The 27,447-nt window shown below is 46.2% G+C and overlaps 1 protein-coding gene across 7 annotated transcripts in view; it reads left to right on the forward strand.

The window, feature by feature from the left end:
• FARS2 (phenylalanyl-tRNA synthetase 2, mitochondrial) overlaps window positions 1-27,447 on the forward strand; it is a 474,195-nt gene that overhangs the window by 17,385 nt on the left and 429,363 nt on the right. The window lies entirely within an intron of this gene.

The raw sequence follows: 27,447 nt of genomic DNA on the forward strand, positions 1-27,447 counted from the left end.
CATCCTCCCTCACAGAGGGGTCATGAGGGACTTTGCGGCATCCTGCAAAGAGCGTGCTCCCCGGGGGACACTGGCTCAGCTGGGCCCGTGTGTCAGCTCATGTCCCAGCCCGTCTCCGGAGCCCCTCACATTGCTGCCAGGGAGGTGCCCCCTGCAGATACAGACCGAGGGTCTCCTGGACCCTGCTCATCCCGGCAGGCCCTCTGGATGGGCGACCTTGTCTGTGCTGCATTTTAAGGGGAGGGCTGTGTGTGCATGGCCCCGAGCCCCTCCTAAGGTAGAGGGTGAGTGGCTTGTACCATCCACTGTCATAGCTGGGTGTGAGATTTAGACAAAGGTCCCAGCGTATCAAGGGCCCACAGTCATGCTCAGATTGACTCTGCTCTGGACGGTATCTTTAGAATAATCCCTAATTCTGTGGTTCCCAACTTTGGCTGTGCACTGCAGCCCACCTCCAGAGATTCCCATGTCACCGGCCTGGTGTGTGCCTTGGCCACTGGGATTTTTAAAAAGCTTCACAGGTGATTCTAAATGTATGGTCCAGGTATGGGATCATTGGTCTAATTCCTCTTGAGTACCTTGTTCTTTGGGCTGTAATTAAGATTTTTCTCATCACAAAAGATACAGAAATGCCTTTTCTCAGGGTGTCCTTATTAGCAGGGATTGCTGGAAAATATTCCTCACACACACAGGGACTGTCTTCTGTTTTGATTATTTGTGTTGGAAGATGATTTTCTCGTCCTTATGGAGTATGTCTCTCTATGCACGCGACTTAGCGCTGGTGTCTGTAGGGGACGGGTCTCGCTTACTCTGCGGAGACTTGAGTTCAGGAACTTGGAGGAAGGACAGGGATCCGCTCGCCTAGATTTCACTGCCGGCTCCCAGTCACTCTGCGTTCCGAGGGCAGTTTCATTCTGTAAACTGAAGACTGTGATGGGTTCAAGCTGACGCTTCTGTAGTTCCCGAAGTCTTCTCGTCCAGAGCCTCACCGCCCCTGTGCATTGTAACACTCAACGTGGCATTACTTTGGGAAACGTGGCTGCGTGTTTGGCTACACCACGTAGGCCCTCCGAGGGCTCCCCGGTTCAGAGGGATGCTTTGCCTCAGCTCCTCCTGGGCCCTCGGAGTTTCTTTAAAAAGTCAGTGACAGGGCTGGCATCATCCTCCCTGTGTGACTGTGGCTTTAAGATTATTTGGTTGAAAGTTCGTGAAAGTTTAGAGATGAGGTTTGGGGAAACAGGTGTTCTCCCTGCTTTGATTTCATTTTAAAAAGGAATGTTCAGATGTAAAATTTTGAAACTTTGTCGTTGTTTTGTATTCTGTTTTTCTGTGAGCGCTCCATCGGTAGTTGAAGCAGAAAGGGTGTGTATGATCCATGGAGTTGCTTAGAGACCTCACCCAAGGGCAGAAGATGGCTGGCTTACGCCAGGAGCTGAGGACGAGGGCTGCCTTACCCACCCCAGAGCCACTTCAGATACAGGCAGAGCAGAGAAACGTACACCTGTGTGTGTGTACATGTAGGTCTATGTAGTATAAGCGTGTAAAAATGTTACTCTGTGTTCATACGTAGCTGCTGATTCAGAGTGACGTAAAGGAGATTCTCTTGGAGACATCTGCCAGTGATCTTCCTTTGTTTTTTCAAAGAGAGGCACATTTGGGATTGACGTGCTTTCACATTTAGGTAATTTCATGCTAGCTGTGGGCATTGGATTGGGAAGATAGCTTTCTTCTCCCATTTGTGTAGATTTCTCCCCTTAGTCAATTAACTTGGTGACAGGTGTGTGTGGAGGTGGGCAGTAGGGCGAGGGCCCTGTTGGACAAGGGGACAGATTGCTGAGATCAAAAGCAAGGGCATCTGGTCATTGCTGCTGTCTTGGAAAATGAGGGCTGTGCTCCCCAGGAAGGAGGGACTTCAAGGGACTCTTGGGTCAGTTGGTGTGATTTTTCTAATCTCTACTCTCGTTTGCTTTCCCTGTCTCCTTCCCTCTAACTAGTCCCTGGTTGTTGACCTCCAGGGGCTGATTAGTTTTGTGTGTCACTAAGAAAAGGTCAAGGGTTATAGCAACGGGGCACTCCCTCTTCTGCCTTCACTTAGTTTTCAACATGCTGGATGTTTAAAATGAAAGAGTCAGCAAGGTACCAGCAAATGCTCTTTAAAAATGTAGCCCCTGTTTTGTGTAGGATGTTCTGCCGGCCCCTCCTCCTACCCCCACCCCACCTTCACCCCCCGCCTCGTGGGTTTTCAAAGCCAGCATCATTTCTGAGAGAAAAAGTTTAGAAATGGTTCCCTTTGATTAATGATAGGTTGTGTCATCTTCATATAGGAAATGTAGAGGCAAATATTAGAGTAGGGTGGGGAGGGGCTGCTAATACAGCTATAAAACAGCTGTGTTTTTGTAAAGCTAGCAAGTGCTATTCTGGTTTTATTGAGACGGAGATAGATGGTTACAGTGACTTGCCTCCCCTGTGCCAGGCATTCTCTGTTGAGAAAACCAGGATGAGTAAGACATGGTCCCTACCCTCTAAGGACTTACCAGGGAGCTCCCTGCGCCATTTGACTTCTTCGCTATGGACTCTTCCAAGTCATCGGTCACGCCCGTCTCCCTCATTTTCCACCTGCAGGTGCCAAGGCAGTCGTTGTCTCACATCCTGGTGCAATTCCTCTTTGGAGTTCGGTGTTGTCTTTTCATACCTGGTGCTCCAAGCGGGGTCCTACGATGGCAGAGTTTCAGGTCCCCCGCCCCCCATCTGTGTTATAACAGGAACCCCAGGTGACAGAGGACTTGTGCATTCAAAATGTGTTAATATGCAGATTCCATTTGCGTCGGGCTGGGGGTGGCTGAGAGGCTGCATTTCGAATGATCTCCCACGTGATGCTGATGCTGGCCTGTGGACCACACTGGCACCAGAAAGGCTTCACTCTAAGAGCCTGCTTCATCTCCCTTGGTGTCAGAGGCTAGCGGGGATGCTTGCTCATCTGATGACATGGGCTAGCACAGGCAGCTAACCAAGTGATCTGGACGAAGCACTCTCACAGGGAGTCAAAGATGTAAAAAGTGCCTGCTTGCCGTGTGCTGGACATGGCTCCCAGACCCCTGCAGACACAGGGATCCACCTCACAGTCGTATGAGGTAGGCACTGCCATTGTCTCTGTTTCACAGATGGGGCGATTGAGGCACGGAGAGGTTCCATAGCTTGACCCAAGTCACATTTCCTAACAAGTGAACGGCAGGGCTGTGAGCCCAGGCGGTGCGGCCTCAAGCGCCCACGCTGGCGTCAGATCGTGGTGCAGAGAGGACAGCGTCTGGGTTTCGGTGGCGGGCGCTTCCAGAAGGCAAGTGGAGTCCAGGTGTGTGGTCAGCATAGGAGGCTGAGCGGCAGGGTGGGGCTGTGCAGGCCTTGTTAGCGGGCAGGATTAGAGGGGGTGCAGAGGCAGGCGGGGCGCCGGTGGCTGAGGAGCGTGAGGGCACGTGGACTGACGAGCGTTACGTGGCGTCACATGCTGGGGTCCTCACTTCGCTTAATCCTGACAGTGATGTGAGGGCGTAGGTGCACATTTTGTAGAAAAAGAAACTGCGTTTAGAGAGATTAAGAAATTTTCCCAATGTCAGCAGGGAGGAGGGTAACATAATTTGAATTTATGTCAGTTTTGTCTAATTGCAAAATCTGTTTCTGAGACTTCTTTGCTCCGCTCCCTCCCTGGCAGGGACTCGGAGCAGAAATTGAGACACGGAGAGACCAGAGCTTGGTCACTGACCCTGCAGTATAAAGAGGCCCTCGGCCACAGGGGTGAGGGCAGGAACGCTGGAGCAGGGAAGCAGAGAACCTGCGAGACCCCTCAGTGCTGGCAGTCCAGGCAGGCTGGAGCGCCTAAATCTCCCTGCGCGGGGCTGGTCCCCGGCTGGACACAGGGTGAACCTGCAGATGGGGTTAAGTGGCCCCAAGCTGAGATCAGTGTTCATCTGGATGAATGTTTGTTAGGCTGGACCGCTCTTCCTGACCTGCGTCCTCCATCCCCATGTCAGCCCTGGAGAGGCAGCCCTGCCCTCGCCCGGGCGCCCGTTTCTTTGACCCCCAAGTGGCAGCATCAGTGCTGCCGCTTCCTCTGTTTCACCACAGGCGACAGGTGGTTCCTGCTCTCTCCCCCGATCTTTATGATGATGGCGTTTCTTGGCGCAGACATTCCTCGTTGCTCCAGACGTGAAAATCTGAGCTTACTTGCTTTAAATAAATTATCGAACAGCCCCGTGTGACCTGGTGAACAGATAACTGGTAAACTTAGTTACTTAGTTACTAAACAGATACTTAGTTATCTGGTAAACAGATAACTAAGCTGCCAGCAAGTGTGGTGTGCCCCAGGGAACTCTTGGCCTCGGGATGCTGGTAATGGAGGGGATTGACTGGGGTTAGCAGATGGGCGCTGCTCATACTTCCCTAATCACTGACAGGCGCACCACTGCCCGCTGGCTCTCTGTGGAGCTGCTCTGTGCACATGCCCCCGGCCCCCAGGCTGTGGAGGGCCCTGTCCCCTCCCCGCTGTGGAAGGTAGCGGCTGGGCTTTCTGATGTGGTCCTTTGCCTCTTCATCCTCACGGTCAAGGCCTGCGTTCATATTTCCAAAGATTCTCTTTAAATGGTAGAAGCATCAGTGCTGTATCACAAAAAGCTAGGAAACAGAACAGGAGAAAACACCCCCTTCACTGTCCTAAAACAATGATTATCAGTTTTTAATATTATCAGTTTTTTCTTCAATGATTTTTACATCGTTGTATATGTTGTCTTGCATCTGCATTTCCCCTTACTGCTGCATGATCTTCATCATTACCGTTTTAATGGTTGCATTCTCTGTTGTGATTCTATACCATTAAGTAATTAACTCTGTTGTTGATGAGTATCTTGCTCCCAGCTTTTCACAGTTATTAATAACACCACAAGGTATATCTTTGTGCATGTAGCTATTTCCATATTTTGAATTAGTTTCTTGTGATAGAGTCCCTAGTGGTATTACGAGGTCAAAGAGTATGAACAGTTTTATGGCTTCTAAAGCGTATTGCCAGATTGCTTTCCAGAGGAGTAGAACCAATTTACAATGCCATCACAAAGTCATTTGTTTCCCAGATGGCCAGCTAGGATTAGGGATGCAGCCTCTCACAGCAGGACAGGAGGAGGTGTGTGTGTTTGTAAAACTTGCTGCTTCGTATGTGCACTGATTTAAGCCTCAGTGACACTGTGCATTGTTCCTCTTAGTAGGAATATACTAGATGTCAATGCCAGTATAAGTCATGGGTTCAGAGTTTAATATAGCAGTGTGGTAGACATGGAGTCAAGCAAGTATATATATTTCCTGTTTCCCTGCAATTTGAAATTTTTAAAAAGTTGGCAAAGGTGAATTAGCAAGGGCTTTCAGCCACTGTGACGAGGGTCTGAGGGGCCCCCGGCTTTTCTGGAGTATCTAACGGTTTGGAGGTGAAGGTGAAAGTCGAGGAGGTTAGGGGGACAGGCGGGAGGAGGGCATTGGAAGTGCCCGGGCACGTGCTCAGGAGCGAGCCTAACCTGGCAGCAAAATTAACCTCACCTGCTAACTACAGTCTTTAGGATGCTGAGTGGAATGCTGTGTTGAGAAGGATTTTGAGGTCCCATCTAGGCTTCGTGGGAAAGGTACTGTGATTAATTAGCAGTTTGTTCTAGATCTTTGTCATTGCAATTTTCTTCAATTCTTTATATTTCCCTTTGGATTGTAAACATTAAATGCCTTTAGGTAGAGACTGGACCTTTTGAAGTTGTTCATTTTTATATCCGTCCCCTAAAGTATCTAGCACATGGTTTTGTATATTAGGATGTAAGTGATGGTTTTGTGCTTGCTAATAGAATGATGAATGAATGAGGGAAATTTATACTCTGTCTTCATGGTTCCAGGAGTTGTACTGAAGCCCTGTGGTCAGGTGACGGGTCCCACGTGTAGAACCTGCAGCAGATGCCCCCAGGGGTAAAGGAAGAGGAAATTTGAGCTGAGAAATTTAGGAAAGGTAATGCTGGAAAAGACCTTTGATTTATATATATATGTACACTTCCCAAGTCACCTGTCGGGACCTCCTTGTTCGACAGACAGAGAAGCTGAGCCCTTAAGGCTGAGTGTCTTCCCCACGGTCCCTCAGAGAGTGGATGGCAGCTGGGAGCTCAGACCTGGACCTTCTGGCTCCTGGCCCACTGTCCTTTACACTACGCTGTGTGTGGGGAACTTGGGGTGCTTGTTTTGCTACTTCCATGCCCCCATGCCCTCAACCGATGTATATTTGGAGTGTTCTTTGCTATATGTGCACATTTTTTTTCTCCCTTATGGTGGCATAGAAATGTATTTGGAGATTGTGACCTCGATGCAACAGTCAGACTGGGGTCCAGAGCAGTAAAAGCCTAGAGATTTGTCTGAGAGCCAAGCGGTAGTGCAGGATCAAGACCCAGTTCCCTACCAAATTACAGCTGCACAGTATCTCCGAGTTTGAATATAAACGTTTTTTCATTTCAGAGGAAGAATGTTCAGTGTTAGTTGTGGTACATGATTTGAGTGTGTTTTTGCCACAATTGTGATTCTTATAAAACTCTCATTATGGTCCATATGCGCAGAGGAGAGGTTTATGGTCCTCCAGGGAGCATTAACTTTGGAATCTGACAGCAGAAGCCCTGCATGGGCTGTGCTGCTTCCCCTCCAGCGCCCCCTGTCCCCTGCAAGAGGACAGGCACAGTGGTCATTGACATTCTGAAGCTCAGGGCTTTACTAGTCAGAAAGCACTCGTGGTGAACGTCAGAGCACGAGAATCATCAGCCCACCACTTCCTTGGCGCCGTGTGGTGTCCACCCTGGGACTTGAACGGTGTGTGGAAGCTGGAGCCTGCTCAGCCCTTGGCGGCTCCAGGCCCCTTGAAAGTGATGTCAACCTCGCAAGCTGCCGTGGTCATAGCTTCTGGGTAATCGGGTTTGGAATTGATGGGTCTTTACATTTCAAGAGGTCTTTTCCTATGTTTCTGTAACTTTCCAGTCTAAACGTTTGTCCTTGATGTGACTGGATAGCTCTCTTCTGTGTGGTGCTGGAGTGTTTAAAACCGGCTCAGTGTGTAAACCGCTTTCTTCCTAGGAGAGCACAGGATAATCTGCTTAGGCCCACTTGTGGCCTAGCGGAGAGGATGACTTTCCTCCACATCCCCACGAAGCTAGCTCCGTCCTGCCTTCTGTGCAGTAGCTGCTAACGTGGCTATTATTCAGTGCAGAGCAGCTGGGAGAGACTGGCTGGCCTGCTGATAGCGTTCTGCTGTAACACGCAGGGGTTGGCACCTTTTACTTTGTCCGGTCTTGGCGGGATTAAAGTTGTTTTCAGGATAGGAACTAGAAGCTTATTCTCAAAAATTTAGACAATAAGGAAAAATTGAAAGACGAGAGAAAATTTATTCAAGTTCCCTCCACCTGAATGCAAACAATTCATAACGTTAAAATTTTTTCTTTCATTCTTTCCTCCTGTATAACTTTTTTGTGGTTCTAATTAGACTGTTTATGAAAGTTTTACCTTTTCCTTTTACTTAACATCTATATATTTCCTCGTTATTATAGACTTACCTTTACAGAAGTTTAGTTTTTCATTGATAGGCCTTTATTGAAATGTGTGCTCGTTCTGTCAGCATTGGGCCAGAGACTCGTCCTTGTCCATCCACGGGACTCTGGCTGCCCCGAGTGTCATTATTTTCAACAGAACAAGGGGTTTTCTCTAACTACAGGGCTTTCTTTCTCTTTTAACTTCTGTGTGTTAAGACGTACACATATGTATGCAACCCTGCTAAATGTTACTAAGGAAAAAAAGACTTACACGGAGTTTTCTTTATTTGTAGATTGTGGTGCTGAACTCAGATCAACTTATTTCTAGCCTGTCCTCTTTAGATATATGAACCTCTTAAGACTGAGACCTTTTCAGCTTTTGACCATGCTGGCTTAGTCAGCTGGGGAGAGGACCCTGTGCCTCTTTTTAAGCATGGGCGTGGAGGGTGAGTGAGAGCCTGAAGGTCTGTAGGTGATGGGCAGCGGGGCCCGTGGTGGGGTCTGGCTGTCAAAGATGAGAGACAAAAGCCAGCCACAGACTGCGTTCTCCCGTAACTGTGATGCGTTTTTGATCCGTGTTGATGTAATATAGCCATTGTGGCTCCATGTGGTTCTCCCGCTGTAGGTTTCTTTGGGGGTAAAAGTGAGTTTAAGGAACTTTGCATGCATCATAGGATCTACTGACCTGGACTTGAATAAAAAATTGGGTGCCCAGTGAGTGCTGGAGACCAGTGTTGGGCAGTGAAATCACGGTCCCTTTCCTTAGGAGCTGCTTGGGATGCGTGGTCACCAGGAGGACACGTCCCTGCTCCCAGAGCCTTGGGTTAGGCAGGGGAAACCGAAGGTCAGCAGCAGACCCGGCGCCTGGTCTTTGGTGGTATAACAGGGGAAGGACAAGTTGCCATAGAGCATGAAGGCGTGGCCTCTAACCCAGGTTTGAGGATTCTGGGTGGCGAGTGTGAGTGTGTGTGTGTGTTTGACAGGTGGTGGTGCTGAAGACTGGCTCTCGCCCGCAGACGTTACGGCTCCACGGGTGCGGGGTCTGCTGCAGCACTGGGAATTGTAACGCTTCCCAGATCTCGATGGACAGCAAAATTTGTGAGCCTCCAAGCCTTATAATTATGCGAGGCATGTGGATTTTATCTGTAGAGATGTTTTTGGTATTAACGAGCCACCCCACCGAAGGACTTTGACCAGTAGAGTGACTTGATTAGACCTATAAATTTGGAAGATCTTGCTGCTGGTTTTGGGGAAGATGGATTGGGGAGGCTAAGCCTGGGGGCAGTGAAGCCAGTTAGGGAGCCCCTGTAGATAAAGGTGGCCTGATGGAGGGGGTGGCAGTAGAGATGGAAGGAGGTGGGTGGATCCCAGATGGAAGAGCTCGATTCAGCAGAGCTTGTGATGGGGGCGGGTGTGGGGCGGAGGAGGGTGACCAGTTGACTGAGGGGGGTGGGACTGGGGAGAGGAGGGATGATGTTGGGGAAGGAGTGGGTTGTTTCCGTGTTCAGTAGGGGTCGCCGGCCCCGCCGGTTTCTCCTTCCAAGCAATAGCTCAGGAAAGTCCCTGGGCTGTTTGCTAAGCTCTGGCTTCGCTTGATAAACTGCCTGTAGTCTGACTTCTCCTCAGGTAGAGTCTCCTTATATCTTGTTTCACCGCACTTTGAGCGGGTCCATGTTTTTCTTCTAATGATTAATCATCTTGCATGTCTCATTTGCATAAGGGCTCAGTTTCAGGGGCTTCTCCCCACACTTGTGATCAGTGGAGGTCCCGGCGGCATGGGGCTTACCCGTGGCTCAGGGGCATCGAAGATCCGCAGCTCCCTTCCGTCAAGATTGAGCCATAGTTGGGGAAGAGTATACATCTGTTACTCTTCCGTTTAGTTGAATTACAAATTTACATTACTTGTATCTGAAAAGTTTTTGGAGACTTTTGAGTCAAATTTCGTATAGTAATCTGGAGTTTTTTGAGAAAGAAAGAAATCTATGTCACAAAAGTTCAGGGACTTCCCTGGTGGCACAGTGGATAAGAATCCACCTGCCAATGCAGGGGACACGGGTTTGAGCCCTGGTCCGGGAAGATCCCACATGCCATGGAGCAGCTAAGCTCGTGTGCCACAGCTGCTGAGCCTGCGAGTCACAACTACTGAAGCCCATGTACCTAGAGCCCGTGCTCCGCAACAAGAGAAGCCACCGCAATGAGAAGCCTGCACACTGCAACGAAGAGTAGCCTCCGCTCTCCGTGACTAGAGAAAGCCCGCGCGCAGCAATGGAGACCCAAAGCAGCCACAGAAAAGTAAATAAATAAATAAATAAATAAATATATTAAAACAAAAATTCAGTTGTGCTTTATTTTAAGAAAACCCAATACAGAAAAGTCTTAAATGCAAAGCAGGCAGATTCTGGGTGGAGATGATTGGTGGTTGATGATGTTGCTTCGTGGATTCTTGGCTTTGTGACTAGATGTGCTTTAGGAATCGTTTGTAATGTAAGGTTTCTATGTTTACATGGCTTGGTTTTCAGGAATAAGCTTTTGGAATAAGGAACGGCCTACCTGGCTGTTATTTAATCAACTAATATTGTTATGAGAATCTTGGGCAAGCATTATTAAGGATTAAGACCCTTCGCCGCCACAGAATGCTGGATACCGTCAGACAAGGAGAATCTTTATGAATGTGATGCCTGACCTTTGCCCTTTACTGTAGTTTTTGTGTAAAGCTGTCCCATCTATTTCCTTGCACGTAGCGCCTGCAGAACTGCCTAGTGAAATCTAACCCTGTGTGTGACGTTTTGGTCTGTTGACATAAATATGATTCTAAAGTCATACATTATATGTAATGAAATTCACTATAGATTTACCTAGGTAAATGAATGAGTTTTGAAGCCAAAAATCATAGAGGGAGATGGGAAATTCACTTGAGTGAGAAAAAGGAACAAAGAGAAATTATCATAATACAATCTGAAAAAAAACCCCACATCTGAAAAATACAAGACCTGCACATTAAGTGTTTGCAGTGAAGTAATATCTCTCCCCCATCTTTCAAAGGAAGCCTGCCATGCCAGCAATAAAACATATATTTCCCAAAGCATCAGGATCTACTGTTGGCAACATATCATTTTGAAATGAATTTGTTTGCTTTATTTCTAAAGAGTAGACTGGTTTTTAAAGAAAAGGGGAACAGAGGGCAGCAGAATCCCTAATGCTTTTGTGATGGGCTGGTCATATATGCATGTTCAGAGGCAAATGACCATACAGGAACCTGCTTCATTTCAGTGAAGTCATTTCCTTCCTGCCACCTTGCGTGGCATCAACAGATGAGTCGTGCGTGAGACATAAAGCAGTGTACCGCTGGTGTTCACTCTGTCGTCTTGTGAGGGCATCATTACGGAGAGGGGTGCTGGTGGCTAGCCAGATGCTTAACTGGTAGCCTTAACTGACTGATGGAGCCAGATCCCTGTTGGCTGACATCTGCTTTTAGAAGTTATTTATAAAGGAAAGATCACTGTAATCAAAACAGCCAGAGAGAATTTTAGATGTCAGATGTACTACTCCCAGATTCATCTAGGGCGAGTGGCACTGGAGGAGGGATTAGCTCCTTCTCTAAACACTTGTTTGTGTTGAGTGTGTTTTTCCTGTGTGTAAATAGTACTTTCGAATACATGTTATAAGCAAAACGTTTGAAACATACATAGATTCTTCTGAACGTTGTAAAGGAGTCTATAAAACTACCAAAACGACACATTAACAGGCGAAAAAAAATTGATAGGACAACATGTAAAGAGCTTGGAAGGCCACACTCCTGTCCTCAAAATAAGAAAACAAGCTCAACAGACTGAAAGTCAGCAGCTCTTCTTAGGCCATCAGAGAACTGACGTCCCATGGGAAACAGCTGCCCCGAGGAATGGAGAGAGAAGTGGGTACCGAGACTCGCAGTTTACTCGAGGCAGAGGTCCAGGAGCAAAGCGCCCACTCCCCCCAGCCCCCCAGGACTGGTAGGAACAGTTAAACTGTAACGGGTGAATGGCTGGGCGCTTGGCTGGCACAAGCCAGGAGCCCCGCCAGAGTCTCAGAAAAATCCTCTCCTGCTTCTGGCAGTGGGAAGGGAAGAGGAACCAGTTTGAAATATAGCCAGAGCATTCTGTTCTCTCATTTTACCAAAATTAAAACTGCTTTACCAAAGCTTGACAGACTTGGGTTTACCAGAACCTAACTGATTTGGGGGGATGGGATATACCTGATTCCAGTCCCCTGTAGACTTTTGTTCTTACCTAATCGGGGGGAAAGCTTATACTTGGGAAAGTCACAGTCCAGAGGCACAGGCTCAGTGAAAGACTGAGAGCTGAGCATAGCACTGCAGGGGGCTTCCCACGCCCAACACCTTACTACAACCTCAGGCTCCTGGATCAGAACAAGGCGTTACAGCTGAAAAAACTGCAAGGCCCAGACCCTGCTTAAGGGGAAGCCAAAGGCAGCGGGGAAGACGAGACAAGGACCCCTCCGTCTCTGACACGTGCAGCCACAGTCGACAGTAAACCCAGCCCGCTCCAGCCAGAGAAACACAAAACCTAGCACTAGAGGCCTGTCTCCCCCAGTTCCTTCTGCACAGTACATCCTGGCTGGCTTTCAGCAAAACAATTACAAAGCACACCAAAAGGCAGAACACGCTTTGAAGAGGCGAGTGAAGCATCAGAATCAGCGTCAGATACGGCAGAGATTTTTGAGTTATCGGACTGGGCATTTAAAGTAGAAATGATTTGGGCTCTGATATGCTTAGGGCTCTAATGGAAAAGGTGAACAAAATGCGAGAACAGGTAGGTGTAAGCAGAGAGATAGAAACTCTGGAAAGAATCAAAAGTTAATGCTAGAAATAAAAAAACCCCATTATGGAGATGAAGACTGCCTTTTGGCTCATGGGTAGACTGAGCTGGGCCAAGGACACAGTCAGTGAGATCCATCAGCTGAAATTTCTCAGACTGAAAGGCAAAGGGAAAAAAGAATGAAAAATACCCAAACAGAAAACCTGTGAACTGTAGGACAACTATAAAAGATGTAATACATGTGTAACGGGAATGCTGAAAGGAAAAGAAAGACAAAGGAAAAGAAGAAATATTTGAAGTAATAATGGCTGAAAAATTCCACCAAATTGATGGTAGCCATCAAACCACTAATCTAGGAAGCTCAGAGAACATTGTGCAGGCAAATTCCAAAACATCTACACTTAGACCTATTGTATTCAAACTGCAGAAGGTCAAAGACAAAGAGAACATCTTGAAGAAGCCAGAGGAAATAAGCACCTTACTTGTAGAGGGACAAGGATAAAGATTCCAGCTGGTTTTTCACAAATCAGTGAAATTATCGGTTAAAAGTGAAGGAGGAATAGACTTCCTCAAGCAAACAAAAATTGAGGGAATTTGTCACCAGCAGATCTGCCTGGCTAGAAGTTGTTAAGAGAAATTCTTCAGAGAAAAGGAAAATGATGTAGGTCAGAGACTCTGATGTGCAGAAAGAAAGGAAGAGTGTGAGAGGAGGAATAAATGAAGGGGCCTCTCGGTTCCCACCCCTGATGCTGTCCTCATGTCCAGCACCCCTGTTCCCACCCATGCTGAACAATACAGACACGAAGAACAGTGCGTTGTCGGTTCAGAAAAGGAAGAGACGCTTTCTCAGCCCACAGCTGCAACTGAAACGGACACAGCAAGTTCTCTGGCTCATGGAAGAGAGAAATCTACTCCAAAGACTGTTGGGCAGCACTGCAAATAAGGAATGAAATATGATGAAAGCCACCTTCCCCTGGCCTTATGGCTTTACAGGCATTGGTAATGTACCTCATTGTGTCTTACGCCACAGAACATTTTCTTACAGTATCATCCTGCCAGTTACATTGTAGCAACATTTTGAGGCCAATCAGAGCTTCAAAAAAAGGAATTGAATATGTTGGGTAGACATTATGAGCTCTTTAAAAGCCAAAAATTATTACCGCTTTTTAAACTAGAAATGAAAAGGCCACTGAAGGATCCTATACGTTTTAACTTTTAATAAGGGAAATATTGATTGCTGTCACCCACAGAAGCAGAAAACCCTTTGCGGTCAGTCCTCCTCCCTTTAAAGAGAAAGAATAAAGCGTTCTTGAGACCAAAAAGTAAGAAAATCGCTGTGGATTATCCCCAGCTGTGCCTCGTGCATTTCTTGCTATGACCTCATCAGGAACCACTGTTAAGAAATTTCAAGTACCTGTGTGAGTCCCTGTCTGGGTCTAGGTTTTTGGTCCTTTAACCCAGGAAGCTGGTTGTTGGTGACCTGAGCGACTTGGAACCACAGTTAGCTTCTTTCCTTTTTGGCTCTTTGTCTAATTTGTATGTTATTTTTTCCTCCTCTACTATATTTTTCTTATTCTTCCTTAACATTTTTCCTTTTTTCTTCATTCTTTTACTTTTTAATTAACGAGTCCACAGAGCCCCTCCAGCCTGCAGAGGCTATTCCTCACAGTCCAGAGCATGAGGCCTTGAATCACACCAATATCCTGAAACTGTTCGAGGTGGTTGAGACCCAGGAGACACTCTTCCTGGTCATGGGGTACATCACCGGAGGAGAGATGTTTGACTCCGTGCTGGACTCCGGCCTCCTGGAAGAGAAAGAGGCCTCGGCAGATTCCTCCAGGTGGTGTCCGCTGGGCAGGACTGTTTTCTGTTTTTCTCTTCATTCTCTGTTAATTTTACAGTGTTTCTAATCAGTGATGACAAGGACTGTTTTCCCAGTAGGATCAGAGACCCAAGACTTATGTTACTGGGAAAGACCTTAGAGACTCCCCTTGTTTACAGACTCACAGAAGTTACATTCCTGGCCCAAAGCCACAGCTAGTTGGTGAGAGAATTGGGATTCAGCGCTGAGGCCAGCTGAGTGCCTTCCGTGGCATCCCCCTTGTTATGCCTGGAGCTCCTCCACAGACGTTCTCATGGCCCCTCAGTGGTCATCCGGTCCCTGCCTTTTAAGGGAAGGGATTCAGAGGGCTGCGTGAGCAGGTATTGAGCAGAATATACGACTTGTTTTTCTTGGTGTTCATAGAGAGTAAAAACCTGCTTGATCAATTCCTGACCCTGAACCCCAGTGAGAGGCATGTTAGAGGGAATCATGAGGGACCCATGGATACATGGGGCCCCGAGGAGGGACTGGAACCCCCCGACTACTGGAGGACCCGGCAGACTGAGTCAGTGCTGTGCCTGGGCTACACGTGGGAATCGGTCCAGGACGCACTGATGGGCTTGAGCATGACGAAGTGACGACCACCTGTCCGCTCCTGGGCTACAGGACACCCCAGCTGGAGGGCTGCACCGTCCCCATGAAGCCCCGCCCTCAGCCGACCCACTCACAGCCGCAGTCCTTCCCCGGCCTGTGAGCTTGTGCCCTAAACCTCGGGCTCCACAGCCTCCCGGGCTCAGGGCTGTGGCCTCTGGTTGGTGACACCGTGTCTCTCGAGTGGGCAGTTCGGTCGTGGGAGAGATGAGACAAGCAGCCACGGTGGGCAGCACTTTTCAGAGTTCCTTGTGAATTAACTTGTCTGCAGTCCCCTGAGTCCTTCTCTGCACAAGCAGGGCAGGGCCCCAAGCACAAATTCTACCTGGAAGAAAAATGGAGCTGTCCAGAGTGCTGGAATCGCTGAGCATGACGGAGCCCTGTTCAGCTCAGGGGACAGTGCCCTGCAGGCCTGGGGTGCACTAGCGCCCCAGGAGTCACAGCATTAGGAGGAGCCTGATCCAGATCTAACAGGAGGGCGGTGGCTCAGGGCAGCCTCCCTGCTCCTCTCTGCTCCTTACGAGCTGGAGGGCAGACACGAGTGATGCCTTCGGCCTGAGCTGTCTGTTTAAAAGTCACTTGTGAAAGTGGAAGAGCCCCTTTCCCCTGGCCAGTCCTTTCCTATTTTGTACAAGTTAATTTATCCAAGTCGTTAATATTTTGACTCCTGAGGGAATATTAGGAGCTGGGTACGTAAATACGGATGATAAATATTTGTTAAACAAATGTATTTATTGGGCAGCTACTGTGTGCTTGGATGGTGCTAGAGCTAGAAAGCTGATAAGATACAGTGCTTGTCCTCCAGGAGCAGTAATTAGTTGGAGATTCAGTCACAAGTATTTATTACGTGCCCAGCACCCAGCAAGTAATAAAGAAGCGTCTCTTTACTTTTAGTTGGTGAATGGTGCAGATGAGTGTAGAGGCTGCGCCCTGAACCCGGCCTGGGGGTTTGGGAGGTTGTAGGGAGTGGAGGGAAGGTGAGGCTTCCTAAAGGAAGTGAGGATTGAGTGCGTGGGTGGGTGGAAGTGAGCTGGCTGAGGAAGGACGGGATAGCAGGGAGCTTCGGAGACCCGGCCCTGACAGAGCAGAATGTACATGTCAGGAGTGCATTTAGCAGTGAGCTGTGTGCGTGGTGAAAACAGTATTCCGTTCACTTGGAAAGGTAGGTGGAGGTAAGTTCTGCGCTGCTGGGGTCCAGCAGAGGCACACAGCAGCTCCACGTGCCTTCCTGGGTTGCCCGGAACATAGACATTAACTGAGAAGATTTCAGATGCATGAACTCAGTGCTTTCCATAGATGTTCTGTAGGACACAAGGTGCTTGGATATTAATAAGTGCCACGTGATAAATAGGTCCTAGGGTCCAGTTGGTTCAGAAAAGGCAAGAGATTAGAGTCCACTCTGTGTCCCTTTGTCTGTGCATGTCCCAGCAAACATTTATTTACCAAACAGTGCTTTTCTGTGTCCACACCCCAAACCACTACCCCTGACACCCTCTTTTGTCTTTAGCTGAAGGCGGCATTTAAGCTGAGCGCCTCAGCCTTTTGGTGAGTTACTCAGGTTTCCTGGGTCTCTCCCATGTTACATGTTCTTAAACTTTTTATTTTTTCCTGTTAATCTGTTTCATGTCAATTTAATTCTTAGACCAGCCAGAAGAACCTAGAAGGATAGAGGAAATTTCTTCCTTCCCAACACAGGTATAGTTCAGGTACTGCTATGGAACTAGGATATAATAGTGACCAAAACAAACAAAAGGGTTTACAGTCTGGTGGGTCAGACAGATTTCCATCAAATAATCACATAAGTAGATATAAATTTAATTGGAAAATGATCTGGTAAAACAATTCATGTTTTAAGGCACGACAAGAAAAATTTAAACAGTTTTTTTTTTCTCTGCCCATCGTTTGGGCCTCCTCCCTCCCCTTTGGTGTGCCTCGTGCGTCTGCAGTGTGCATTAACCAGACCCCCACCCCAATGGCAGAAATGCCTGCTCAGCCATAAAGATAATTTTTCTTCTCCTGGTGCCAGCCATGTAACTCCTTAGAAGATAACATTCATTTCTCAATCCTGTATGGGGTCACGATGATCCATGCCTTTACTTGGACATATCTTTGGTGAACTTTTTTTTTTTTTTTTTTTTTTTTTTTTTTGCGGTACGCGGGCCTCTCACTGTTGTGGCCTCTCCCGTTGCGGAGCACAGGCTCCGGACGCGCAGGCTCAGCGGTCATGGCTCATGGGCCCAGCCGCTCCGCGGCACGCGGGATCCTCCCGGACCGGGGCATGAACCCGCGTCCCCTGCATCGGCAGGCGGACTCCCAACCACTGCGCCACCAGGGAAGCCCATCTTTGGTGAACTTTATGTACAATGCAAAGTATCATTTCCCTTAAAGATAACAATTGGTATAGAACAGGCTGGGTCAATTTACCTGGGGATGTACTGGGCTGAACCTAATGGAAGTTCTTAGCTTAAGTACTTACTTATGACCTTATTACTGTTATTAGTTGTATTATTTGTATTCTGCCTATTTTACTAGATTATTGGCTTTGCGTTGTCAAATGGGTGACTTAGTCTCCCATAAAAATAATGATGACTAGGCGACTTCAAACGATTGACTAAGTATGTAGTTCTATAGGATCGATGATTGTAGTACTAGCTAAGTCAATCTAGAGTTGACTTAATGTGTAGGTTAGGATGTGCTTAGATTAAATGCAAATACTATACCATTTTATATAAGGGCCTTGAACATCTGGATTTCAATATTCCTGGGGGCCCTGGAACCAGTCCCCAGCACATACTGTGGGACAACTTTATTTACTATGGAGGTACCGATGAAATACTCATAAAGATAGAATAGGGCATACAATTAATTGTCATAAGACGTGAAAATTCTAGAAGTTTTTCCTCCAATCTGTAATATTTTCCCTCTCAAGAAAGGTTTATTTTTCCCCCTTTAACTTCTATAATTTTAAAGGTCCACTGGGTCATTTAAACTGATACAGTTCTGATGGACAGAATGATGTTGCATACAACCTGTCTTTCATGCCATCTTGCAATTGCCCTGCTTTGCCCAAGAGAGATACCAAGGTTTGGCCGTATGAAGATGGGGCTATTTTTCCATTATGACTTTAGAGTTGCTCCAAAGACCTGCTCCTGCTTTCCTTATACTCCATATTGTACAAGTAGCAAGTCATACTTTTCAGTCATATACTTTTAATTATGAGTTTCTGTTATGTTATGAATATTTAGGGTGGAAAGCAGCTGTCGTCCAGAATCTCACCTGGGTTTCGGGTTTACTGCCAGCTACCTGGGAGGACAGAGCTGAATGACCAGTTTGGTGAAGGGCTCATTACTGCTGGGCCTTAGGGAAGAGCTGGTAGGAAGCTGGCCTCACCGAGGACTTTCGTGCTGCCCCTTGTTCTGCAGTGACAGCAGCTCCTGCTGTACAGTCCTGTAAATGTATTCATAAAAGAGCGAGGATGACGCATATTCAGTTTACCTGCTTGAAACTGACTGACATTACCTCTGGGATTTATTCTCTCTACCAATTAATTTATAATCTATTCCACCTTTCTCTTCCCTTACCTGCCAGTCACTGCTCTTTTCAGGGATAATTGCAAGGAAGAAGAGACTGTGATTTTCTATCAGTGTGTTGGTCACCATTGCATTCTGCTATTATGTGAAAATGTGGATCCTCCCACCTCGCAACCATCATTTCTTCCCTTTCTCAGTTCTTGTTCTGTTTCTTGTAAGTTTTTTGAACATGTCGGTGAAGGAACATTTGAATCATTTTGGTGAGATGAATTTCCTTCTGCCAACGTCTGAAGAGCACACTTTCCGGGACCCAAAGCATAGGTATATGAACAACTCTGTACACACAGTGTTGGAGAAAATGTAGCTGTTTACCCTGACACTTCAATGAAATGAACGACAGAGTCCAGCCTTCCCTCTGCCTTTCTGGGCTTGGCTGGCGGCCCCTGGGATGCTGTCCCATTTCTGGGAAGATGTGCACTGAGGTTATGGGTTCGGAGAAAGGAATGTCAACTGGCTGTCCACCGAGAACACGTCCCGTGTTCCCTTGTCACTTCCCCGCCTCCTTAGATTGTCATGTTGAGAGACAAGCCGTCTTGCTGCGGGAGGGCGTTTGTTAGCAGCACTGCAAACGTATGCATCCTTCTACGTCGATGTAGCTCATAGGCGCAGAGCTCGAGAAGTTTGAGCATTTATCAGAAATGGCTTTCACCTTTCTTAGTACTCCTTTTTAGTTTGGTTATTCCTTTTAGGTTAACAAAGAATGTTTCTGTGTTGCTTGGATGCTTCAGAGACACATTAGCATATCAGGTCCTCCTGGACATCTCATCCCCTCGTAAGCTGGCAGAGCTCTGGTGGATGTTTTGAATTTTTCCCCCTCTGTCAAAGGGGAGAGGAATTGCTGACATCTACTTGTGCCTGAGCGCTTGAAGCAACTCTGTTTCCAGCTTTTATATCACCACTAAGGAAATTGCCAGAGTCATGCATTGTTAATTTTGCTCCCTGATGTTAAGTGCACCTGATGGGTCCGCTGAGCGCTGCCCCCTCTGCCATCCAGCGGCAGGCGGGGACTCGCGAGACCCCAGCCGCTCTGCCTGCCTCCCCGGACAGGGGCGCTCAGCTGTGTCCTCCCTCCAAGCTCCATCCAGCAGGACGAGGGTCACTCAGTTGCTGAAGAGCAGGGGGGCCATGGGCGTTTCTGTTTGCTTATCGTAGGGCACACGACCTTCCTGCAGCTCAAGCAACAGGTTCTGAAAAACTAGTGTCACAACTATTTTGCATACATTTTCAGGTTACCTATGGAAAAAAAATGTCCACTTGTTGAGGAAGGTGCCTCTCACGATTTATGCTTTGTGATAAAATATTTCAAAAATTCCAAAATGTTTTCCTTATTAAGCACCATGAGAAAGATGAAAGGCAGATGAGCAAATATTTCTAATTTGTGCAGTATATGTGATGGATGAATTAGTTATAAAACAATCATCGCTCTAGTGGTAAAATGTCAAGAATTGCCAGTTTAAAAAAAGAAGTCCAAGGTTTAATAAACATATGAAGACATTATAGACATCACGAGTAATCCGTGAAGTGCATACATTTTAAAGCATCAGATTGGCGGAGGTGAAAAAACAATCCTCAGTGTCAGGGAGGAACTGGAAGTGTGACTTCTTTCTTATCATAGGTATGCTTTTTTTTTTTTTTTTTTTTTTTTTTGCGGTACGCAGGCCTCTCACTGTTGTGGCCTCTCCCGTTGCGGAGCACAGGCTCCGGACGTGCAGGCTCAGCGGCCATGGCTCATGGGCCCAGCTGCTCCACGGCATGTGGGATCTTCCTGGACCGGGGCACGAACCCGTGTCCCCTGCATCAGCAGGCAGACTCTCAACCACTGTGCCACCAGGGAAGCCCAGGTATGCTTTTTGAAGTATTATGACAACTTAGAAGATGCACATGCTTTTTTGACATGATGGTTACCTTTGTCCAGGATTGCTAAATATGGCATTATTTATGTCACGTGACCATCAGTGGGGAGCTTACTGGGCCCAGTTCCTCTGAGCTCCAACTCTCTGCATCCAGGGCTTACACTTAGCCCCAGGGGAAGCCCAAGTTGCTGTGCTGGTGACTGAAACGACTTTTATTCTGGACAGAACGATCACAGATTCTAGAGCAGGGGCCCTGACATGTTGTCAGAAGGAATGCTTTTCATTTCCTTCCATCAAATCATGAACATCTGCACAGGGCCGTCCTGGCCAACGGCCTCATAAACAAGTTGATAGAGGGTAACTCTTCTGCAATTTGATGTAGACCCGCTGGTACAGTATGTTTAAGTTTCTGTAGGATGCCGATTTCCAAAATCAGTCATGTACTCTGCCTTGTTCAATTTCTCCCAACATTAGAGTGATGTTCCAAAATTATGAACATCTAGAATGAACTCACCTGTGTCTCTAAATTGACTATAATTGCTGTCCTGCCATGGTTGAGGTGCTTGTGAGCTGTTTTTAGTCATAACGTTTGTGATAACAAATACATTTTTTTCTTCCAAATTTCTGGACACCAGCTGGGTGTCCTACAATTAAATTAAATTCTGTACTGACTACCTGGCGTTAGCTCAAACCCTGTAGGTGAAGGGCTAAGTCCCACCAGACTTCCCCTCCTTCAAGTGCTTGTCACGATCTGGGTCTCCACCTGTACCTTTCACCAAGCAGCTGTATCTTTGGTTTCCATAACCCCCCGTCCTCAGGTTCAACTATTTGCTAGGTTGGCTCACAGAACTCAGAAAGTGCTTTACTCAGTATTACGGGTTTATGATGAAAGATATAACTCAGGAACAGCCAAATGGAAGAGCTGCGTAGGAGAATGTGTGGAAAGGGGGCAGGGTGGGAGAGTGGGACCTCTCCACCCTCCCACCACTGCGATGTGCTCACCACCCGTATGCTCTCCGAACCCCATAACTTAGAGATTATTATGGAGGTTTTATCATGCAGGCATGATTACAACAAGTACAGGGATATTGTGGGTTAGAAAACAAATCAGAAACGTGGCATCAAAGAAATTTCATGTTCATTAACAGACCTCTTTGGATTATGCCTCCAGGCTCCCCCAGAGATATCTTCATTCATTAACTCTGATGAGGTCGTTAGATTTGAATAGTAAGAACATGTGAGCATGTGAACATATATACGTTGTAACTTCTGAAAGACTGTACAGATGTTAGCATTATTAGGTCAATACTGTTCGCTGATAATCTTATTAAAGACTGTCGAATATTTTTGGGACCATCATTTCTAATGAACTCTGAAGTTTTCAGGTATCTACCTCAGTCAGCCATCTTTGGATAAAAGATTTAATTTTCTCTCTTGTATTGTTTACTTGAATTAATCGTGGTGGTCTGCATTGTAATGTCTCCTCTTTCAGAGTGTCTTTATTAGACGGATGCGTTGTAGTCTTAAAGTGCTTTGTACGTAGATACTCAGAATGAGAGGTTAACTGGAGCCCATGTTTCATATCTTCTGGGAGCATTTAAATGGCTCTGCTTTCACCGTGTCCAGCCTGCCCTGCTGAACCTGTATTACTCCTTAGGATTCACTGAGCACAGAAAAGGGCTCAAAAAATAGTGCTGTCCTGGTGGCTGGGATTTCCTCTTATCTGACCCTGAAGGTTAACTTGACGGACGTTCATCTCTATGTTACTTTGGCATCTTAGGACCAGGAGTGGAAGGTCAGATACAAGGACGTATGTAAGGGAGAGCTGGGGGTTAGTTGCCCCACTCCCACGTTGGTTGTTACTGGGTCACAGTAGGGTTGGGTCTAAAGGAAGTGTGAGATCACTATGGACAGAAATGGACCACAAAACAAGGTGTGGGGAATATTCCCTGTGGTCCAGGCGAATATCAGAACATTGGCTGCTTCTCAGGGCAGGTTCTACCCCTGTTCCTGGTCTTAAAGGGGGCGTTACTCTGAACCCATTGTCCACTGTTACCAGTGTAATTTGTGGTCTCAGAACTTGTGTGAGGATGTATGTGTGGTTCAGTGAAAGTCATGTACAATTTCTTCAGACCTTATGTGCCAGCTATTCGGCAAATGACTTTAAATGCATTATTTCATTTAGTTTTCACAGAAACTGTGAAATGGGTATTCTTCACCCCTATTTTTCAGACAAGAAACTAAAGTCCCGAGACGTAACATGATTTGTCAGGCTCCAGGTTAGGTTTGCAAAATACTAGAGCCAGGAATCAAACCCAGGACTGTGTCACTCTGGTGACCGACGGACCCTGGGCACCTACTGTGTGGAGAGCCCTGGGCAGACACCAGAAATGCACAGAAAACTAAGCTGCCTCCACGTCAAGAAAGGTGACACATTGTCCTCATCAGAATGCTAAGGAGGTGCCAAAGTGACTTAATTAAAAGCACTGCATAAATGCATGACATTATACCAGGTTGGCAGTGGTTTCCTGCCAATATATGAAGTGCTAAGAATCAATGGGAAGAAATATATGGTTATAAAACAGAAATGAGCAGAGCATAGAAAGGCTAATTGAAAGCGTGGAATGTTAGAAAACCTGCAGATTTATTTATGTGAAGTTTGGAAGATGCTGCTCTAGCAGTTTCTGGCTGGTTTTGATGACTGATGATGTACCTGAAGTAGCTGAGCTACGCAGATTAACCAGCAGTGCTTTCTCCAAAAGCATGCTCCCTCAGAGAACCTTACTTTCGTGCACCTGAAGGGCACGCAGCTGTGTTACATTGGGTATAAGATGCCTTAGGGTCAGAGAGGAAACGCAAACAAAGGCAGTCTTATGTGGTTTCAACACCATTTATCAGTGTTCTGCCTGTGAGAGCCTGCCTGAGCTCATGGTGATAAAGTGTGAAGGGCAAGGGTGTGTCAGTGTTCACAGGGGAAGATGGTTCCAACTAGGACAAGGGATTAAAAACACAGTGGTTCAGTAATAAGGAATATAGGAGAGCAGATATTAGATTTGCTTTTATTCAGCAAAGTGAATAATTCTGAGTTGACTCAGTTCTCAGGTTTATAGGTTAAATCAAGAATGCTGTACTAACATTGAGTTTCTGATATGATTTTTAAAATTTAATCCAAAATACCTGGGGTTTTTTTGTTGTTGTTGTTTTGGGGTTTTTTTGGTATTAGTAACTTGTAAAATGTACCATTCTGCTCTTTTAATTGTCTAGGCATTTTCTTTCACCAAGTACTCTTTTGTTCTGTTTTGATGGAATTCTGTCAGTGAAATTAAAGAAAACTAAACCATGTGCTTGGGAAGAGTCAATATTTAAGTGATGCTATGTATTTTGATTTTACTTGAAACAGGTGGGAAGGGAGAAGAAAGAAATTTGTGCATAGAACTCACCCATTGTGTGCCAGGCACCCTCTTAGATGCCATGTGTATACATATTGATATATTTATATGTCTATATAATGTTATCTCACTTTGCATAGCGTTTATAACCATTTTGCAGATGACAACATTGTGGTTTCAAGAGATTAAATGACTTGCTGGTTAAGACAGGTTTAGAATTTGAACCCAGGACTTTTTCTTTCAAAGCTCTTGTTTTTGTTGGTGTTTGCTGCTGTCTCCGTTTTGAAAAGACTGAATTGCAGTTATTGGAAGATTACGGAACACAGAGTGGTGAAGTCGTAGTGTTGCTTTCGATCCACTTGTTTTGAGCAACACGATCATATTAAGTAGATGTTTTCAAGAGGGTCCTAGAGTGAGTGTAGAAAATGTGTGAGGAGAGCTCTGCCTTGCTAGGTTCTGAGCCCTTTTTCAAGGATATGATCACCTAGAGTGGAGGAAGCTGCCTTTGTGGATTGCTGGCCTCTGCTTACAGTTGAGTTTTAGACATTTTTATCGGCAGCTGTCACTTGTGAAACCGTGCTATTTGGTGGCCGTTTCGCTTCACTTGTCTGACTGGCCCCTTGGCATTTTGACCATGCCCAGCGAGCTGTCAGACCAGCAGCACACCACCTAAGTGTCTGTTGTGACTTTGAACTCTGCCTTCGCTCATCTGGTCTGTGCACCATCTGCTGCGTCTTCCCTGATCCTTTCTGGCTCTCTAGACTTTACGCATGCATCACTGCCTATCCGCCCGGGCCCTCACCTCTCCCGTAGACACGTCCCCCGTCATTCTCCGCGTTGGCTGCTCCTCCTCTCGCACGTCTGTGGGTTCTCTGGCTGTCCTCTAGTTGATCATACGCTCCTTTATAATGTATTTCTCTGTGTCACCGTGAATACTGCGGAGCTCTAGCTTCATGTATTTTAAACTCTTTGATGTCATGGATGGTGATTTGAGCAACAGTATTTTAGGACTTCAAAAAAAAACTCCTTACAAAGTATTTCATGTGACTTCATTTTAGTAACCTCTTTGGCAATACAGGCGTAAAATAGTTTGATCATGCACGGTGTCACAAAGAGTGCAGGGAGCCTGACACTTATACATCGTTGGTGGGACTCCTAACCAGTGCACTCCCGTTGGGGACATCCATTTGGCCCTATCTGTTCAAGTTTAAGATGCATAAACCATTTGACCGTGCAATTCAGCTTTTAGGAGTTGATCCTAAAAATGCTTTTATGTATATGCAAACATGTGAACAAGGGTGTTGTTTATAGATTTATTCATTTTAGCAAGAAATTGGAAAAATTTAAATGTTCAATAGGGAAGTGGCTAAATACATTGTGGGGCTTTCATATGATGGAATACCCTGCACCTTGTAAAAGAATGAAGTAGATCTATGTGCGCTACTGGACTTCTATGGAGTATCTTCTGTATAAATTAACTGACAAGAATAAGGTGCAGAACAGATGCTAACATTTGCATAAAAATTAAGTCTGTGGGGTTGGGGGTATATGTGTGTGTATAGATGCATACAGTTGTATAGCATGGAAACTTGCTTATAGGGCAGTCCAGGAGGCAGTAGAAGTTTGTTCTTCACTGCTTACCCTTTCATAACATTTGAATGTTATTATTATGTATGATTTTTCTATGAAAAACATTAGATTACTTTTTTATTTATAAATTTATTTATTTATTTTTGGGTGCGTTGGGTCTTCGTTTCTGTGCGAGGGCTTTCTCCAGTTACGGTGAGCGGGGGCCACTCTTCATCGCGGTGCGCGGGCCCCTCACTGTCGCGGCCTCTCTTGTTGCGGAGCACAGACTCCAGACGCGCAGGCTCAGTAGTTGTGGCTCATGGGCCTGGTTGCTCTGCTGCATGTGGGATCTTCCCAGACTAGGGCTCAAACCCGTGTCCCCTGCATTGACAGGCAGATTCTCAACCACTGTGCCACCAGGGAAGCCCTTAGATTAATTTTTTTAAAGTCTGGTAGTACAGCTTAAAATTCCCAAGTCTATTGACTTAACAGTAGATGAGATAATGTGTATATAGAGCTTAGCATAGTTCCAGATATAATAATGGGTTTTCAGTAAATTAGCATGAGTGGTGGCCATGGCAGAGATGGCGGTGGAGTAGTATGAGGATGTCAGAACTTTACGCCGAAGAACCCCTTGTGACAGAGAACAGCTAATGTTTCATCCCCCCATCTCTGCCTCACCTGGGCATTTGAGTTGTCTTAAAGAGGTGGTCTAAAGTATGAAATAGTGTATAGTTCTGGTGCTTTGGTTTAAAAGATAAAGTTAAAAAATGTTTTTCTTTGTTCTTTTCTGTATTTCCGTGTTTGTTTTTTTAACATAAAATAATTGTGTATCTCTTAATATCAGAGAAAAAAATTAAAAACTAATGTATCTCCTCAGGGTAAAAGCAATTATTCAGTCAAACTTTGCAGTCTTGACAGATGAGCCGTGTCATCTTGTGGTGTGGAACCTTGTCCACTGCCATCTAGCTCCGGCTGTGTATAACCCCTGTTTCCAGAAGAGGCTTTCTCTCTATAAATTAAGGTTAGGATCTGATGTTGCCTTTTGATGATTTCCATCACGATTTAGTGATTTCCGTGAAGTCGTTGGAACGGAAGTCTGCTTCTGAGTCACGTGCCATCTGTTGCCTCTTGACCTGTGGGAACATCAGTCCCCAGCACGTGTGACTGTCAGGTGTGGTTGTCAGGAATTCCTGCTTCCAATTCAGCGTCCTCATCTCGGGTCCTCATCTCGGGTCTTTATTGCTGTCAGTGACTCACACATTTGCAAATTCCTTGTCCATTTCACTTCTGCCCCATCTGATCCTTTGTGAGGACCAAGGCCAGAGAGAGGAACAGGTGCTCTCCTGGAAACCGTGGCCAAGGGTAGTGGGAATAACAAGGAGGGAGAGATCCACAGGTGACCTGCAGGGAGACCACGTGCAGTGCTTTGTGTCCACGTTTCTTCTTCAGAGTGTTGCAGCTTTCTGGTTTGATGGGCTGTATTCATAAGACTATTAATAGATGTGTTTTTAAGCTTTGTGTCCCACAGTTAGGTATTGATGTTATTTTTTTTGACCAGTATTAAAAATCTAGAATTGATTTAATTAAATGCACATATGTCATTCAGATAGAAATGATTTCAAACCCTGCTGCTGCTTTTTTTTTTTCTGTTCCAATAAACCTTTGTTTGCAAAAACAGGCAATGGGGTTTGGGAACTGGATAGAGGTTTCACAACACTGCAAATGCATTATATACCACTGAATTATTCACTTTAAAATGGTTCGTTTTGTGACATATGAATTTCACCTCAATAAATTATTATTATTATTTTAAAAAAATTATTTATTTATTTTTGGCTGCGTTGGGTCTTCGTTGCTGTGCGCGGTCTCTCTCTAGTTGCTGCGAGCGGGGTCTGCTCTTCTTTGCGGTGCGCGGGCTTATTGCAGTGGCTTCTCTTGTTGCTGAGCATGGGCTCTAGGTGTGTGGGCTTCAGTAGTTGTGGCTCGCGGGCTCTAGAGCACAGGCTCAGTAGTTGTGGCGCACGGGCTTAGTTGCTCTGCAGCATGTGGGAATCTTCCTGGACCAGGGCTCGAACCCATGTCCCCTGCATTGGCAGGTGGATTCTTAACCACTGCGCCACCAGGGAAGCCCCAATAAATTATTTTTAAAAAGCAAATAGGCAGTTGATGGGATTTG

The sequence above is a fragment of the Pseudorca crassidens genome, chromosome 10 (genome assembly GCF_039906515.1).
Source record: "Pseudorca crassidens isolate mPseCra1 chromosome 10, mPseCra1.hap1, whole genome shotgun sequence".
NCBI lineage: Eukaryota > Metazoa > Chordata > Mammalia > Artiodactyla > Delphinidae > Pseudorca > Pseudorca crassidens.